The sequence below is a fragment of the Hypanus sabinus genome, unplaced genomic scaffold (genome assembly GCF_030144855.1).
Source record: "Hypanus sabinus isolate sHypSab1 unplaced genomic scaffold, sHypSab1.hap1 scaffold_608, whole genome shotgun sequence".
Classification (NCBI taxonomy): domain Eukaryota; kingdom Metazoa; phylum Chordata; class Chondrichthyes; order Myliobatiformes; family Dasyatidae; genus Hypanus; species Hypanus sabinus.
The window spans coordinates 160,577-178,921 of NW_026781464.1; the positions used below are offsets into that span (position 1 = coordinate 160,577).

General features: G+C 40.9%; 1 long non-coding RNA gene across 2 annotated transcripts in view; it reads right to left on the reverse strand.

Moving 5' to 3' along the window:
* Positions 1-17,555, reverse strand: part of LOC132389590 (uncharacterized) — a 53,992-nt gene extending 36,437 nt beyond the window's left edge. For both annotated transcript variants that reach the window (XR_009510602.1, XR_009510601.1), the window contains exons 1-2: positions 17,104-17,555; positions 6,439-6,531 (exon numbers count right to left, since the gene is read on the reverse strand). This is a non-coding gene — a long non-coding RNA (uncharacterized LOC132389590). The remainder of the gene's footprint in view (positions 1-6,438; positions 6,532-17,103) is intronic.
* Positions 17,556-18,345: the final 790 nt, after the last annotated feature.

Here is an 18,345-nt window from a genome sequence, read left to right on the forward strand (position 1 = left end):
CCAGGAACTTTAAATGGCTCCCTCACTGCATTTCTGATCCCTCCATGAGGATTGGTGTGTGTCATTCACTCAACTATAATGTGTCATCTGTCCTCATACCCGAACTCTATATTCTCAAACCCGACCTCCGGAAAACACAGTGAGGAATTCTTCCATGGGCAAGAAAGTCAATGGTCTGAGATAACTGAGCTGCAAGTTGAATTCACAATTCTTTGTTTCTTGTCAATTCACAGGAAAATATGGGCGAAAGTCCGAGAAGCAGATTCCCACCACTGAACAGGTGACTTTGTGGTTTGTTAGAAGTAAAGGTCTGTTAAGATCTATTAAGAACTGTGCATTCCAGTGATCCACCACTCTCTGAATAAAACAAAACCCTACGCCTCACATGCCCTTTGAACACACGCCTTCTCACTTTAAATGCCTGCCCTTTGGTATTTGACATTTCAACCCCGGGAATCAGATACTCCCTGTCTACTCTATCTATGCCTCTTTTAAACTTATAAACCTTCATCGGAATTCCACACAGGATCTGGTGCTCCAGAGGAAACAACTCACCGTCCTTTCCAATTGTATCTAGTCTCAATTGTAAGCTAAGCTTTCGCTGAGGAAATCCAGCTCCAGTAATATGATTTTTATTTCTGCATGTGTGTGTGTGGCAAATATCCATCGACATTTCCTGGTACATGCCTCAGAGCATCGACTGATGATAAGAGGATGTTCACCATGACACTGGAGTAAACTCTAGATGTCTCATTCTCCTGTGTAGTAAAGGACTTCAATTTGCTGTATCCTACTACAAGTTCTGAGTTATCATAATTCGAAAATGAGCAATGCTAAAAGTTCATGTGCAACGGTTGTATTTATATTTTCTGCCCATTACACTACTGGTGTTTTTGGCAGCAATAAAGGTCTTCCTTCTCTGGCTGTGTTCAGTGCTTCCTTCATCATGTCAGTGTTACGCCTGTGACAATAGACAATAGGTGCAGTAGACCATTCGGCCCTACAAGCCTGCACCGCCATTTTGAAATCATGGCTGATCAATTACTATCAATACCCTGTTCCTGCTTTGTCCCCATATCTCTTGATTCCCTTATCCATGATACCTATCTAGCTCCTTCTTGAAAGCATCCAGAGAATTGGCCTCCACTATCTTCCAAGGCAGTGCATTCCAGACCCCCACAACTCTCTGGGAGAAGAAGCTTTTCCTTAACTCTGTCCTAAATGACCTACCCCTTATTCTCAAACCATGCCCTCTGCTACTGGACTCTCCCAGCACCTGGAACATATTTCCTGCCTCTATCTAGTCCAATCTCTTAATAATCTTACATGCTTCAATCAGATCCCCTCTCAATCTCCTTAATTCTAGCGTGTACAAGCCCAGTCTCTCTAACCTCTCTGCGTAAGACAGTCCAGACACCCCAGGAATTAACCTCGTGAATCTTCCTCTACAGCCAGGATGTCCTTCCTTAACCCTGGAGACCAAAACTGTACACTATACTCCAGGTGAGGTCTCATCAGGGCTCTGTACAAATGCAGGAGGATTTCCTTGCTCTTGTACTCAATTCCCTTTGCAATAAAGGCCAACATTCCATTAGCCTTCTTCACTGCCTGCTGCACTTGCTCATTCACCTTCAGTGACTGATGAACAAGGACTCCGAGATCGCTTTGTATTGCTCCCTTACCCAACTCTAAACCGTTCAGATAATGATCTACCTTCCTGTTCTTACTCCCAAAGTGGATAACCTCACACTTATTCACATTAAACGCCATCTGCCTAGTATCTGCCCACTCACCCAGCCTATCCAAGTCACCCTGAATTCTCCCAGCATCCTCATCACATGTCGTACTGCCACCCAGCTTAGTATCATCAGCAAATTTGCTGATGTTATTCTTTATGCCTTCATCTAAATCATTAACGTAAGTGGTAAACAGCTGTGGTCCCAATACCGAGCCCTGTGGCACCCCACTAGTCACCACCTGCCATTCCGAGAAACACCCATTCACACCTACCCTTTGCTTTCTATCTGCCAACCAGTTTTCTATCCATGTAAATGCCTTCCCCCCGATGCCATGAGCTTTGATTTTACCCACCAATCTTCTATGTGGGACCTTATCAAATGCCTTCTGAAAATCAAGGTACACTACATCCACTGGATCTCACCCGTCTAACTTCCTGGTTACTTCCTCGAAAAACTCCAACAGATTAGTCAAGCATGATTCACCCTTGGTAAATCCATGCTGGATCGGGCCAATCCTATCACTCCTATCTAGATATGCCACTATTTCATCCTTAATAATGGACTCCAGCATCTTTCCCACCACCGATGTCAGGCTGACAGGTCGATAGTTCTCTGTTTTCTCCCTCTTCCTTTTTGAGAATTGCAAGATCGCTATTAAGTCAGGGTAGGAAACCCAGGAAATGAGAGAGAGAAGTTTGGAATGTCCTGGCCCCCAGCGATACAAAGCCACGGAAAAGGTCATTGTTTCTTGGAGGCGGAATTCTGTATTGAATACTATGCTTCGTGGATGCCCTCAGGCAACGTGGGCAGGTTAGGGGATGGCATCATTCCACCCTGAGTGACATCTGAGACCCTATGAGTGGGGATAAAAGAGGGTCTGGGGAACAGCTCCTTGAGACGCACCAGAAGAAAGGCTAGAACTCCTGTAACAGCGTAATAGTGAAAGCCGGCGGAAAAGCCCACGTAGAAATATAGAAATATAAAACCATAAATAATTAAATAATAATAAATTATGCCAAGTGGAAGTAATCAGTGATTCATAGTCATTTTATTCGTGACAACATTAATTCGTTATCAGCTAAGCACTGTTTCTGAGTTTAGTCTATTCATTTACTATATTAATAATTCACATGTCAAGACAAGACAAGGTAAAGGAGCAGAAGTAGGCCATTCGGCCCCTTGAGTCTGCTCCGCCACTTCACCATGAGCTTAAGTATTCTCCCATCTCCAACTTCCGACTTTTTCCCCATATTCCTTGATACCCTGACTAATTAGATTCCCATCAATCTCCTCCTTAAACACCCTCAATTAACACCCTTAATGCACCCACACTGCATGTGGCAACGAATTCCATAATTCCACGACCATGATGCCTCAAACAGAATTACAGGACAATGAGTTCCAATCAATTTGCAATCAATGCCCACATTACACAATAATCCGTTTTGCTTTGGTATCATACTACAAACTTTCTCAATGTTTCTGTTGACATGTCACTCATTAAGTGAATACCAAATCGTCAGTCCTGTTGTAGTGATTTGAAGTGCTTTGTAATTTAATTAAAATTGTCATTTGATAACGTATATTGATAACTTTCAACAAAAGTAATCAGTCTATAATATTAGCTAAGCAGAGTCTGCTGTGTCACATATCGGGGAATGTTTCTGTTCTCTTGATAAAACTAGATCTATGTAAAGGCAACAAAGGAGCACTTTATGAACTTTAATTAATATTGTATAATACAATAGTTGTATCTAGTCTCAATTGTAAGCCAAGCTGACACTGAGGAAATACAGCTCCAGAAATAAGATTTTTATTTCTGCAAGGAGTATGTGTGTGTGGCAAATATCAAGCAGCATTTCCTGGTGCATGATTCAGAGCACACGACTGATGATAAGAGGATGTTCACCACGACATTGGAGTAAACTCCAGATGTCTCTTTCTTCTGTGCAGTAAAGGAATTAAATTTTCTGCATCCTACTACAAGTTCTGAGTTATCATAATTCGAAAACGAACAATGCTGAAAGTCAAATGCAACTGTTCTATTTATATTTTCTGCCCATTACACTACCGGTGTTTTTGGCAGCAATAAAGGTCTTCCTCTCTGGTTGTGTCCAGGGCTTCCTTCATCATGTCAGTACTTCCACTTAGCTTACGCTACTGTCTAGTATGCATTTCATGTGGAGACTCAGGAATACAGTTACACTCAGATGTAGAATTATTCTTTATTGCTTTTCCAGACCAGTTTTGATTTACCAGTCTGAATTTTTATTGCTAAACTGAAACCCCGAACGGGCAGGACCCATGGACATCTCTTCGCCTGGCCTCTACTTATTGACCTGTTAGGTATGGCTGATACTACCAAGAGCTAAAGCAGAAGGCCCTGACTCCAGACAACATAGAACTCAGGGTCATTGAGGCACATGGTCCTTCAAACCTGATGACATGTCTGTGGTCTTCTTGCAGCCCTTTATTTATTGCCATCCCTTATTTCAAGCATTGGCACAATTTAACATTCATCATAATCCACTTCCTCTTGTTCCAAACCTTTATGTGTCAGGTTTTTTTTATCCTATTCAATATTAATCATTTGTTGTATTCCAGGTTTTAAGGTACTATGCTTTCAGTAACAAATGAATATTTCTGAACTTGTGTTGTAGATGGCGAGCTGCCCAAAAGGAACGAGCACTCCCAGCAATGATCCATCGGAAGGAATTCAGTCTGCCAGAAACTTCAGTCAGACAGACAGACTGAACGACATACTTTATTGATCCCGAAGGAAATTGGCTCTCGTTACATTCATGCTAAACAGGAATTGTGTAGAAATATAGCAATATTTAACCAGAAATAATTAAATAATTATAAATTATGCCAAGTAGAAATAATCAGTGATTCATAGTCACTTTATTTGTGACAACATTAATTCGTCATGAGCTAAGTACTGTCTCTGTTATAGTCTATTCGTTTACTCTATTAATAATTCATATTACATTTCAAGCAAGGTAAAGGTGCAGAAGGAGGCCATTCGACCCATTGAGTCTGCTCTGCCACTCCACCATGAGCTGAACTATTCTCCCATCTAGATCCAATTTCCGACTTTTTCCCCATATCCCTTGATACACTGACTAATTAGATACCTATCAATCTCCTCCTTAAGCACCTTCAATGATTGGGCCTCCACACTGTATGTGGCAACGAATTCCATAATTCCACCACCATCTGGCTAAAAATATGTACCTTTTGCAATAATTTGATGAGAATGCCAGTAGGATAGATAAAGGGGATGCAGTGTATTTTGTATATCTGGGCGTTAAGAAGTCCTTTGACACAAGTGCCAACCAGAAGGCTGCGCATTTAATTAAGAGCCCATGGTATTACAAGATTGTTACTAACATGGGTAGTACATTGGCTGATTGGTAGGAGGCAGCGAGTGGGAATAAATGGATCCTGTTCTGGTTGGCTGCCAGTGGCTAGTGGTGATCCGCAGGGTTCCTATGGGGCCACTTATTTTTATGCTGTATATAATGACTTAGATGAAGGAATAGATGGCTTTCCTGCCAGGTTTGCAGATATTAGGAATATTGGTGGAGGGACATGAAATGTTGAGGAAACAGATATGATAGAAACATAGAAACACGGAACTACTGCACAATACAGGCCCTCCAGCCTACAAAGCTGTGCCGAACATGTCCTTACCTTAGAAATTTTGCATTATGCCGATGACCTTTTGCTTTATATTCCTAATGTTGAGACTTTATTAGCTATCGTACATTCTTTTGTCTCCTGTTTTAGTCAGTATTCAGGATAAGAGTGAACTTATTCTATTGAATCATTTAGTATCAATTAATACAAACCTTTCTTTTAAAATTGTAAGAAATAAACTTACTTATTTGGATGGAACAATTACTAAGAACCATAAATAGTTATTTAAAGAAAATTTGGGCCTGGGACCCCAAGATCCCTCTGATCCTCCTCACTGCCAAGAGTCTAGGCATTAACTCTACATTCTGCCATCATATTTGACCTACCAAAATGAACCAGGCCACACTTATCTGGGTTGAACTTCATCTACCATTTCTCAGCCCAGTTTTGCATCTTATTAATGCCTCATCTCATTAAATTACCTCATCTCAGTAATTTATAAAAATCACGAAGAGTTGGAGTCCCAGAATAGATCCCTGAGGCACAACACTGGACTCTGGCCTCCATGCAGAATATGACCCGTCTCCAAGCACATTTTGCCTTCTGGGGGTAAGTCAGTTCAGGATCCACAAAGCAGTGTCTCCTTGGATCCCATGTATCCTTACTTTCTCATGGGGTTGAGGAGGAGATAATACAAAGGATCATCAATGTTTGAATGGCAGAGCTGATTCAATGGGCCAGATTATCTCATTCTGCTCTTATGTCATATGGTCTTAAACAAGTACGTCTAAAATTAATTATTTATAATAATTTTGTGTTTAATGGGGACAATCTCAAGAGCACAGATATTAGGTATGGTGAATAAATGTTGCCAATATCAGTAGTAACCACTTCCAGTCTTACAATAAATGCTAATGAAGAACACATTGTTTGTATGTTTCATTGATTGTTAATTATTATTACAAGTGTTGCACTATTTCACATTTCTTTAACACACATTATACAGTGCTGAACTTCTATTGGCTGGAACTTTTGGTAGTGACACTAAGTTTCTGACCTTGTGCTGTTGATCAGTTTTAACCCAGATGCTCACTGTAACTTGCGGAGAAGATATTCCTGATGTCACTTTCAGGGTCTATGGTGCAGCTGTCTGAAAAAAATGAACAGCACAAATGTCATTATTGTAATCGACATACGGCTACATACATCATCTCCAATAACTATATGATTTTCACTCCAATGGAAGAACTGCAGGAACGAGACTGCAGGATTTTCTGGGATTTGAAATCAGATGGTGTCATTCTCGTAAATGCTTATGTAGTGTTCTCGCACAGCTGTAAAATAACTCTGAACTAAACACCAAGCATAAACCAATCAATGAGGCGGTCCCAGTAAGATTAACCATTTACTGTTCACTCTTCCACATTAAGGTATGGTGAAAACTGTTGATAAAACAATACAAAAAATATACTGTATTTGTTTCCTTCTTGACATCACATTTACATCATAAACACTTGCAAAAGTAAAACGACAACAACAATCTTACATTAAAGTGCAACATACAGTCAGAATCTACCCACGCCATCGACTGGCTTTAAATACACTTCAACACAAACTATCCGCATCTCTTTAAATAACAAAAAACATAAACTTTATCAATCATCATTACTTTTAACAGAATCAGCGTTAACATTTTTAATTCAACATATCGATTATCTCATGAACTTAGGGCGTTGATTCACTAATGTTTCTCGTGCGTAGAAAGAAAACTTTTCTCGCGCTGATACTGTACACATAAGCCCCCTCCTTCCTGTTTCTCCAAACCGGTATTCTCCCACAACACACGGCGAAACCGGGAGTGACGTCATCACATGCCGCTATATATCACAGAAAATGAATTTACTTTAAACAACCTTAACTTTAACTAGAAAATGATAACAACAAATTACTAAAGCAAAAGTATAATAAACTAAACAAATGCCTTAAAGGCAACACAGCTTAGGATCCCAAATGACTGCTCCGAAGATAAAATAATTGGTTATTTGGGGAAAGAAATAAGTATATATAATAAACTTATTACGAACTCCGTGGAGCATCTGGGGATCTTCAGATATACATGCACTCTCGCTTTCTTTCTTTTTTTTTTCATTTTCTTTTTTACTGTAGGGTTGTTAGAGGGGAGGGGCTAAGGGTATATTTGTTTTTCTTTCTGTAATTATTTGAAAACGCAATAAAAAAACGTTTTAAAAAGAGGATCATTAAAAAAGGTCATTTAGTACAGAGTTATGGAAAAACTTCTTCTCCAAGAGAGTTGTGGGGGTCTGGAATGCACTGCCTCGGAAGGTAGTTGAGGCTTTCAAGGAGCTAAATAGGTATCTTATGGATAGGGGAATCAAGGGATTAGGGGACAAGGCAGGAACAGGGTATTGATAGTAATTGATCAGGCATGATCTCAAAATGGCGGTGCAGGCTCGAAGGGCTGAATGGTCTACTTCTGCACCTATTGTCTATTGTCACAGGCGTAACACTGACATGATGAAGGAAGCCCTGAACACAGCCAAAGAAGGAAGACCTTTATTGCTGCCAAAACACCAGTAGTGTAATGGGCAGAAAATTTAAATAGAACAGTTGCACCTGAACTTTTAGCATTGCTCATTTTCGAATTATGATAACTCAGAACCTGTAGTAGGATGCAGCAAATTGAAGTCCTTTACTACACAGGAGAAGGAGACATCTGGAGTTTACTCCAGTGTCATGGTGAGCATCCTCTTATCATCAGTCGATGCTCTGAAGCATGTACCAGGAAATGTCGACGGATATTTGCCACACACACACATGCTCCTTGCAGAAATAAAAATCATATTTCTGGAGCTGTATTTCCACAGCGTCAGTCTGGCTTACAATTGAGACTGGGTACAATTGGAAAGGACGGTGAGTTGTTTCCTCTGGAGCACCATAGCCTGAGGGGAATTGCGATGAAGGTTTATAAGTTTAAAAGAGGCATAGATAGAGTAGACAGGGAGTATCTGATTCCCGGGGTTGAAATGTCAAATACCAAAGGGCAGGCATTTACAGTGAGAAGGTGTGTGTTCAAAGGGCATGTGAGGCGTAGGGTTTTATTTATTCAGAGAGTAGTGGATCACTGGAATGCACAGTTCTTAATAGATCTTAACAGACCTTTACTTCTAACAAACCACAAAGTCACCTATTGTGTCGTGGGAATCTGATTCTCAGACTTTCGCTCATATTTGAATTGACAATTAACAAAGAATTGTGAAGTCAACTTGCTGCTCAGTTATCTCAGACCATTGACTTTGTTGCCCATGGAAGAATTCCTCAACGTGTTTTCCGGAGTTCGGGTATGAGGACAGATGACACATAATAGTTGAGTGAACGAAACACACTGATCCTCATGGAGGGATCAGAAATGCAGTGAGGGAGCTATTTTTAGATCCTGGGTGCCAGTATGTCCGAGGAGCTGACCTGGACCCAAAATATTGATACAGCTGTAAAGAAGGTGTGACGGCGGCTATATTTCTATAGGAATTTGAGGAGATTTGGAATGTCACCAAAAACGCTATGCTTTCTTGGAAGCTTGACAAAATTTGAATTATTATCTGAAACGTTGATTAATTTCTACAGATGTCTGTTAGAGAGTTTATTGACTAGTTTCATCTTGGCCTGATATGGAAGCATCAATGCCATTGTACGGAAAAGCCTGTAATAAGTACTAAATATGGCCCAGTCCGTCATTGGTGAACCTCACCCACCATTGAATACAGGAAAGTATTCGGCACCAGTTCTCACTATTTAGTTTGACCAGTCAGCTCCTCAGAAAATATTACCAAAATATTACCCCGTCCACCTCCCACCGAACTGGTACATCAATCAAAGTATCTTCTCGATGAATAAACCCTGAACTATCATGGGAACATTTCCATTACAAGACCTACACGATTTTGTATAACTGTCCGTGAGTAACGTCTCGTGGGAAATTGTAATTGACAATGTTTTCAGCACTCTTGGGGATGCCTGCCTCAAGTGACATTCATCTATTTTGTCTAGTCAAACCAATCTCCCATTCATTACTATTCCAGCCAATTAACTTCTGAAAATATATACTCATGATGGCAAATCGACTTTATTGCATATGGCATGACTTAAGGTAGACCTAATGCATAATCTATATTCTGTGTGCTGTCTGTCCCTTCATCTTTGTGATGTTGCTGCATGCAAATTTTCCTTGGTACTGAACCCGTACCTCACTGAACTTATGATAATAAGAATAAACTCAATTTGACTTGGAAAAATTAATGTTTTATATTGCATTTCAGTATGTTCATTATATCAAAAAATAGATGTTTGACTTTAAATAAAATGTTGTTTGGAATATTAATGATCTGACACATTTGATTTAGTCAAAGCCCAAAGCATCATTGAGGATCCCTGGCACATATCGCCCAATCTCTTTGACCTATAATCATCGAGAAGGAGGCATTGCAGCTTGAGGACTACGACTGCTAGACTGGGTAATAGCTTCTTCCATTAGGTTATAAAACCAATGAATGCCCTGCCACAACCGACCTCTCATCACGGGACAGTGAGCTCTCTACTGTTAGTTGTTTTTTTAATGTGCTGCACGCTGCATGCATTGTGAGTTATATTTTATGCACTTATTTTTGACAATATTTAGTTTTATGTGCTTTGTGCGATCAATGATCTGTGGTTGGAGCAAGTTGCAGAGGAATGTTGTTTCGTTTGGTTAAAGAAGTGGAGGTAAGACAATCCTACCTGTGAAGTAATTCCCTCTGCATTACTGTTTAATCTGATATCAAGTCGTCTGACCCCTCGGGCTTTGGAAAACTCAGTGTTAACAATCAGCAGGAGAAACACCAGGACGACAAGAGTTTTTTGGAAGGCCATTATCTGGAGGAAGAAATCTCACTTTTGATAGCTCTGGTAAAGAGAAAAGAAGGACATTGAAAGCTTATGGATATTGAAAGACCTAGATAGAGTTGAAGTAGAGAGGATGTATTTTGTGGTGGGGAGTTTGGGACCAGACGGTACAGCCTTGGAGTAGAAGTATGTCCCTTTACAGTAGGGATGAGGAGGAATTTCTCGAGCCAGAAGGTGGTGAATCTGTGGAATTGCTTGCCACAGACAGCTGTGAAGCTATGTAATTGGGGATGGGTAAAGCGGAGGTTGATAGTTTATTCATTAATATGTTTGTGATAGGTTCCGGAGCAGGGGAAGCAAATGGGGTTGAGAGGGATAATAAATCATCCAAAATGGAATGATGGGCAGACCCGTTGGTTCTAAATGGCCTAATTCTGCTCCTATGACTTTTGGAAACTACAAATTGAGAGGGAGGATATTTCAGAAAACTGAGAATACAGGTAAAATGAATACAGACATACTACTATATGACAAGAATGACTTATCTTTGGATAGCTGGGACAGTAAATCAGATCAGTTTTAAAGGCAATACTGTATTTTTCTAGTTTAAGTTGTGTGTGTGAAACAATGGGCTATAGTATATCTGTGCTGAATTCGATTCCCACATATTGTCTTGTACAATCAGACACTGTCACTGAAGGTAATAGATTATCTGCAGAAGTACAGACTCTAGTAGCCTTGAAGACAACCTTAGGACACCTTTCAATTGAAGATAGAATAATATTAAATTTACTATTCTCTTCTTTAATCACAGAGAGTATGAATTTAGATTCCATTCAGTATGAGCTGCAAGTTCCTGTACTGCTGCCTTTGCTGAGCTGATTGTTTTACATTTCCCTAAAGTTGTTTCTATGCTGAGTTCTTAACAGTGTCAAGAGTGACAAGGTGGTGTGATTATTTCCTTGAGGCTATAGCGTGGGTTTGAGGTCCAATCGAGTGAACAGTTCAAATTCTAGGATGCTATTTCAATGCCATCCTGAATGAATCCAGGCAGATATGTTAAAGCCTCTTGAGTGATTTCCATATACCTTGGAAAAGATGGGCAAGTTCTCCCTGGTTTTGAGTCATTTTCCTTTCTATCAGGGCATAACATTGCTGCATGTGTGAGGTTGGTTGCTGTGTTTCCAATTTATCAGAAACTCTACTTCTAAAATACCTCAATGACAGAGAAATGGTTCAGGACAGCCCAAGCAGAGCATAGTACATTCAGTGGCCACTTTATTAGGAACACCCGTACATCCCATTACACTTGTTAGTGCCGATATCTCATCATCCAATATTTTCGATGAAACTTAATGCATAAAACATTCAAGAATGGTCAAGAGATTCATTTGTTGTTGAGACCAAACAACAACATAGGAGAGAAATGAGATCTTAGTGACTTTGACCATGGATTGATCATTTGTACCAGGCAAGGTGGATTGAGAATATCAGAGCCTTCAGCGACTTTCATGTACAAGAGTTTAAAGCGTTTACAGATAAGTCATTTGATCATTGGCTGTTCTATCAGTGAAAACGTTTGTTTCTGTGATATGTCAGACTGTTTAAGCTGACAGAAAGGTGCTATTAAATTACCACATGTTAAATCAATGGTGTGCAGAAGAACATCTCATGAACAGGGAATGACGAAACTAATTTAACGTCATTGCTGCTTGTGTGGTTTAAGAGCCAAAATGTCTAATGATATTGTGAGAGATTTAAAATACTAAATGGAATCTTTACCTTGAGTTTAGAAATAGCAAATTGTAAATCGCAAAGTATTTAACCAACAGCTACAAGGTAACTGTCAAATGGGTCAGTTTGCTATGAAAATGCTTTGAGAACTAAGGAGAACATAGAACAATGAAGAGTACAGCACAACAGCAGGCCATTAGGGCCACAATGTTGTGATGAACTAGCTATAAAGCAAATCAAAAACACCCAAACACTAATCCTTCCAGCCTATACCATGTCCATACTCTCCATCTTCCTGCAATCCTCTATCAGATCACCCCTCAGCCTTTGGAGCTCCAGTGGAAACAACATTTTATTACGCCTCCTGTGATAGCACACACCCTCTAAATGAAGCAGCATCCTGGTAAACATATTCTTCACCCTCTCCAAAGCCTCCACATCCTTCCAAGTGTGGGGCGACCAGAACTGTATGCAGTCATCCAGATGTGGCCCAACGAGAGTCTTACAAAGTAGGAACATGACTATTGAGCTAAATGCTTCGAATAATAAATGCAAGCATGTTGTAAGCCTATTTCTAAACAACATACCAACTTGTGTAGCAACTTACAACTAGCAATGAACGAGGATGCCATGATCTCTCTGCTCAGCAACACCAAAGGACCTTGCCCATAACAGTGTTCTGTCTTGCGTTTGCCTTACTGAGGTGCAATTCGTCACATTTATCTGGGTCAAATTCCATTTGCCATTTCCCAGCCTATATCTGCAATTGATCTACATTTTGCTGTATTTATTGCCAGTCCTCCACACTATCCACAGCTCCATCAATTGTTTCTTCATCTTCCAATTTACCAATGAAGCCATCTCCATTTAATGCTTGTCAATAATTATTTCAGAAAGACTCAGAATAAAATAAGATGTACCTGTAACAAAGAAATGGAAGTTGCTTTCTTTGAGCTGCTGTATCAGATTTAGGTGGTTGTCCCCTATATATTGTGATTCAGGGAGGGGAGGAACCTCAAGTGGAGTATTTTGCAATGGCGCAAATAGTTTCTATTTGGATAGACATGTTTGTGAAGAGTAATCAATGCACTGTGACTATTCAAATGGGGATTTTATATCCTCACTGTGCCTGGAGATGAAATCCACATATTTACAAATCAAAGTGAACACTCTTACTGTCAGGAGAAGTAAGAAGTAAGAAGTAATGTTTTCTTTTCTTCTTGACCAGCCTTTGTACACCAGAGTTTCTGCACACTACCATCACTTCCGTGTCTCATGGGAACGTAACTATTGCAGAACTTCACTCAAGTATTCCCTGAACATTTGCCACACTACCGTACTTTTCCTTGAGAGCATTTGTTTCCAAATTCCTGCCTGATAGCCTCATAATTCCCCTTATTCCAATTAAATTCTTTTCTAACTTGTCTGCTCCGAATATCTCTCCAATGATATTGTAAAGGAGATAGGATTATATTCACTATCTCCAAAATGCTCTCCTACTGAGAGATCTGACACGTGACCAAGTTCATTTCGCACTACCAAATCAAGTGCAGCCTCTCCTCTTGTAGGCTTAATTACGTATTGTGTCAAGAAGCCTTCCAGAACACACCAAACAAACTCCACCTCATAAAAACCCTTGCTCTAGAGAGATGCTAATCTATATTTGGCAAATTAAAATTTCCCATCATGACAACTCTGTTATTCTTACACCTTTCCGGAATCTGTTTCCCTATCTGCTCCTCGATATTGCTGGTAATATAGGCTCTCCCCTTCTCTGTTCATTGTTTTGGGTGATTTTCACTGATTTTGAAGGGCCGTGCCTCACACAGCCAGACTGTTGCAATACAATGCTCTCCTCTAAGGTATGAGCAAAATGGTGGGTAAATATTCGATGGAGCAGAAACAAGTGGGGTCAGCAAAAAGGAGGCTCTATATGTGATGGAGGCTCGAGTTGATGGGGAGTAGAAAGAGGGAACCAGAGCAGGAGGATGAGGCTACAAATGAAAGTTCAGCAACATCTGGAAACTGATTGACTGAAAAAAAAGAGGTTTATGTTTGCAAAATGCTGGCGGGTCTCAATAGCCCCAGCAGCATCTATGCAGAGGAATAAACCGTGAATATTATGAGCCCAAACACTTCATCCTACATAGACTGTTTATTTCTCTGCTGAGATGCTGCCCGACTTGCTGAGCTCCTGCAGGACTTTGTGTGTTACTTTGCAGTTTATTCTCAGCATCTGCCGAACCTCGAGTTTCATATCTGCAGTGGGACTTTGACAGTTGTCATACAGAATGCCTGTTGACATTGAGTAATAAAGAGGAGAAAATCTGCAGTTATTGAAATCCAAGGAGAACACACAAAATGCTAGGGAAACTCTGCAGGACAGGCAGCATCTGTGGATAAAGTACAGTTTACATTTTGGGCCAAGATTCTTCAGTAGGACTGGGGAACAAACAATGAGGAGTAAATTTAAAGGTGGGGGAGGGGGGAGAGAAACACAAAGTGATAACTGGAACTGGGAGAGGGAGAGATGAAGTAAGGAGCTGGGAAGTTGATTGGTGAAAGAGCTACAGGGCTGGAGAAGAGCAAGTCTGATAGGAGAGAACGGAAGGGCGTGGAAGAAAGAAAGGGGGGGGGAGAAACACCCGAGGGAGGTGATGGGCAGGCGACAAGAGGGAAAAGTGGATGGGGATTGATGATGGAGGGGAGGCATGACCGGAAGATCAAGAAATCGATGTTCATGCCATCAGATTGGAGGCTGTCCTGACAGAATACAAGGTGTTGTTCCTCCTACCTGAGTGTGGCCTCATCGCGACAGTATAGAAGGCGATGGATTGACATTTCCACTGACTATATTGTTTCTGGAAGCTTGCTGTGTTGAAGTAGATGCTGAGATTTCTGCATAAAAACATTGACTGCTTTTGGGACATGTGCTGTTGAACCAGCACTTGTCCCCTCAAACTAATCCAGTATATTAACAACAACATGTCCCCTCCCTTTTCCAAAATATAATTCAACCACTCTAATACCATATATCCCATATGTTTACACAAATGGGAAATCAGGAATATTGGTCTATAACTAGGAGGATCCAACAGGGGTTTACCAGGATCCTGAATAGACACTACAATTGCAATTTTCCATGAGGAGGGAAGATGGCCTGAATGCCAAATAGGATTCAAAAATGTAATATTATCTCCAAAGAGCTCTGGCCATACGTTTAAACATGCAATAACTTATATCATCCTTTCCTGGAGCCGTCAGCCCTGTATTAATAATCGTTTTCCTAAATTCACACAAATAAAACTCTACATCACTGTCATTGCTACAGCAGGTTTCCAACACGTCTGGGTATTCACTTAACAGCTTATCCCTACATTGTTTAGTCCCTTCATTATTTTGATTATGAGTTACAGCAAATGACCAAGCCAGTAACTAAACCCTCTCTGTTTCAGTCACAATTGTATCACCTTCTTTAATCAATACTGGGAACCCTATGAATCCCTCACCCCCACTTTCTTAATCATTCCCCTAACACCTCCAAGTTTAATAGTCCTTCGAATTCTAGCACAATATGACCTCTAGTAAATATTTTTCACAACCTTCATTACTTTCCTCACCACGGCCTGTGACCTGTTACACTTAATAAGATCACGCGGACAGTGATACTTCTTAACTTTCCAAAATGCCACATTTTTCTGAATAATTGCCTCTGCACACTCCTCCGTCCACCATGGTACAGCTTTTCTCCTATTAATGCACTTTTTAATATGAGTCTCTTCCAGCAAATTTGAGGAATAACGTGACAACCTTTCTTTGCAGAAATCGACATCATGCTCACCATTCCATCCACACAGATGTTCCATTCATCACATAAAACATTACAACTTCTCCAATTTGCTTTACCGAAATTCCACCTCCTCAAAGTGGCATCTTGGTCTAAACCCAGGCTTATAAATAGAGGAAAATGATCACTCCCCAATGTTTCATCTCCCATGACATACCACTCACTCACTGCAGCATGAATGTTTGAAACCAAAGTTAAATTTACAGCAATTTCAGAACTATTATGAACATTAAATCTCATAACTCTCCCACCAGTTAGACACAGTGAAATATCTAAAACTCTTCTGCAATCAAACCAGCACCATCATTCTGAGAACAAGCCCACAGTGAAGTCTATGCATTAAAATCCCCAACCATACAACCCTTAGTGAGCTGGAGCTACATATACTCTCCAAGACATCAATCGAAAGCTTTCCACCATGGTTATAATAATATACCTCTTTAATGTCGCTCCCTGTTGAATCAAATACTTCTACAAGTGTCTCATACATTTCATTCACATCCACAACTGTATGCCTTCTCCCTTTCTGTATAAAATTTGCAATAGCACCTTCTCTACCAAATAATCTATCACGCGTAATTACAATATAATCCTGGAAGGAAGAATTTAAATGTGGGAAACTAGGTTTCCTGAATACATACAACGTCAGATAGATTTGATAATTCTGAAATAAACTTGGAGTCTTGACCGTGAAAAATTCTGGCTTCCGGAAATATGCGTATTCTCCCTTCATATACAGTCTGGAGAAATGTAGCGGGACGTTTATGATTGGTGAAACAGATTTAAACTAAGTGTAGTTAATATTGCCACGGTGTCTGGAGATTTAGTTCACTGATTTCTTTCAATTGATAAATGTTAGCGGACGGTCATTGTGTAAACTCACGTCAGTTTACCTGCGGATGGCCCTTCAGAAAGTGGAGCTTTAACAAATACAGTCTGAACAAACCGTGAGTGTTCAGCTCTCGTGTTGGAATGGGGTTAGGAGAAGTAACCAAAATGGGCCAAAACTCAAAGAACCGCATTCTCCACGGTAATTAAAACAGAAGCAACAATTAGTGTCTTCTTCAGAGAAACCTGATGACCGAGAGGAAATGACAGGGAAGGGGTGCGTCACGAGTCCGTGCCTGTGCAGTACGCAGGAATGTAACAGAGAAATCGGGATTCTGCTGAATAGTGGACAGCAATTTCTGAGTAACGGAGATAAGATTCTGAATGAGCGCATCATAAAGCAATTTTCAAACTTACCTCAAGTCCATGTCGCAATATTCTTTTAATGAAACCGTGAGTGGCTCTTAAAAGATCCTTTGATTTTCCCGTTTGTTTTGTCAGTAAACTTGTCTTCAGTTGGAGCTGGTGTACTTGGTCACCGCCATTGTCCCTTCGGACACGGCGTGCTTGGCCAGCTCCCCGGGCAGCAGCAGGCGCACGGCTGGATCTCCCGGGAGCTGATGGTGGACCGCTTGTTGTAATGGGCCAGGCGGGATGCCTCACCCGCGATGCGCTCGAAGATATCGTTCACGAATGAATTCATGATGCTCATGGCCTTGGAGGAGATGCCGGTGTCGGGGTGAACCTGCTTCATCACTTTGTAACTCTCCTTCCTCGACCTCTTGCGCTTCTTGCCAGACTTGCTCGCCGGTTTGGACGGAGCTTTCTTGGCGCCCTTCTTGGGAGCGGGTTTCGGTGGATCAGGCAGTTCCCCGTCGGTTTCAAACACAATAATAATCAGAAACTGTTCGGAGCCCGGACTAAATAGGCAGCGCACAAAATGGTATGTTAATTAGAATGGCGACGCTGAGCATTCCGATTGGCTGCTTGGAGAAAGGAATCACCAAGCGGAACGCTGGGGGATGGGAAGCGGCACCAATGTGTGACGGTTCGCGCTGCGTTTAATACAGGAGGAAGGACAGAGGGCAGAGACAGGCGGGGGTGCGGGCTGCAATTGAAAAGGGAAACGCAAATTTAAAAGCAGTACGAAAATAAAATTAGATGAAATATTGTAAAATTAAACACGAAGACGTTCAGTTCATGACACAGGGCAGCAGGAGAGCGAAGGAGAGATTTGGACATTTCAAAGTAAAGTTCAAATCGAGTTTATTTATGCACACAGGTGAAAGGAACAACGGATTTGTAGCAGCATCACAGACACATTTCATCTGACACAACATTGACAAGAAACACTGGAATTAAATATAAATTATACCAACATATTCAAATAGACAGAGGACTATCAGAACAAAATCAAAATAACAAAGAGATTATGCGGGCAGTCGGAGAATCACCCCTTTTGTGTTTCTTCATCTCGTCACTCTCGATTCAGTGTCACGCTACGCTGCCACATTGATCCGGCACATGCCTTCATCCACCAGGTCCAACACTTGCCTTTGTTGGATCTTACTCCTCCTTACACTAGTCTTCGAGTTTGTGGGTGTGTGGCCAGGGTTAGAAGGGGTGGGTGCCACTTCTTAGGATTGGGTTTGAGGGTAG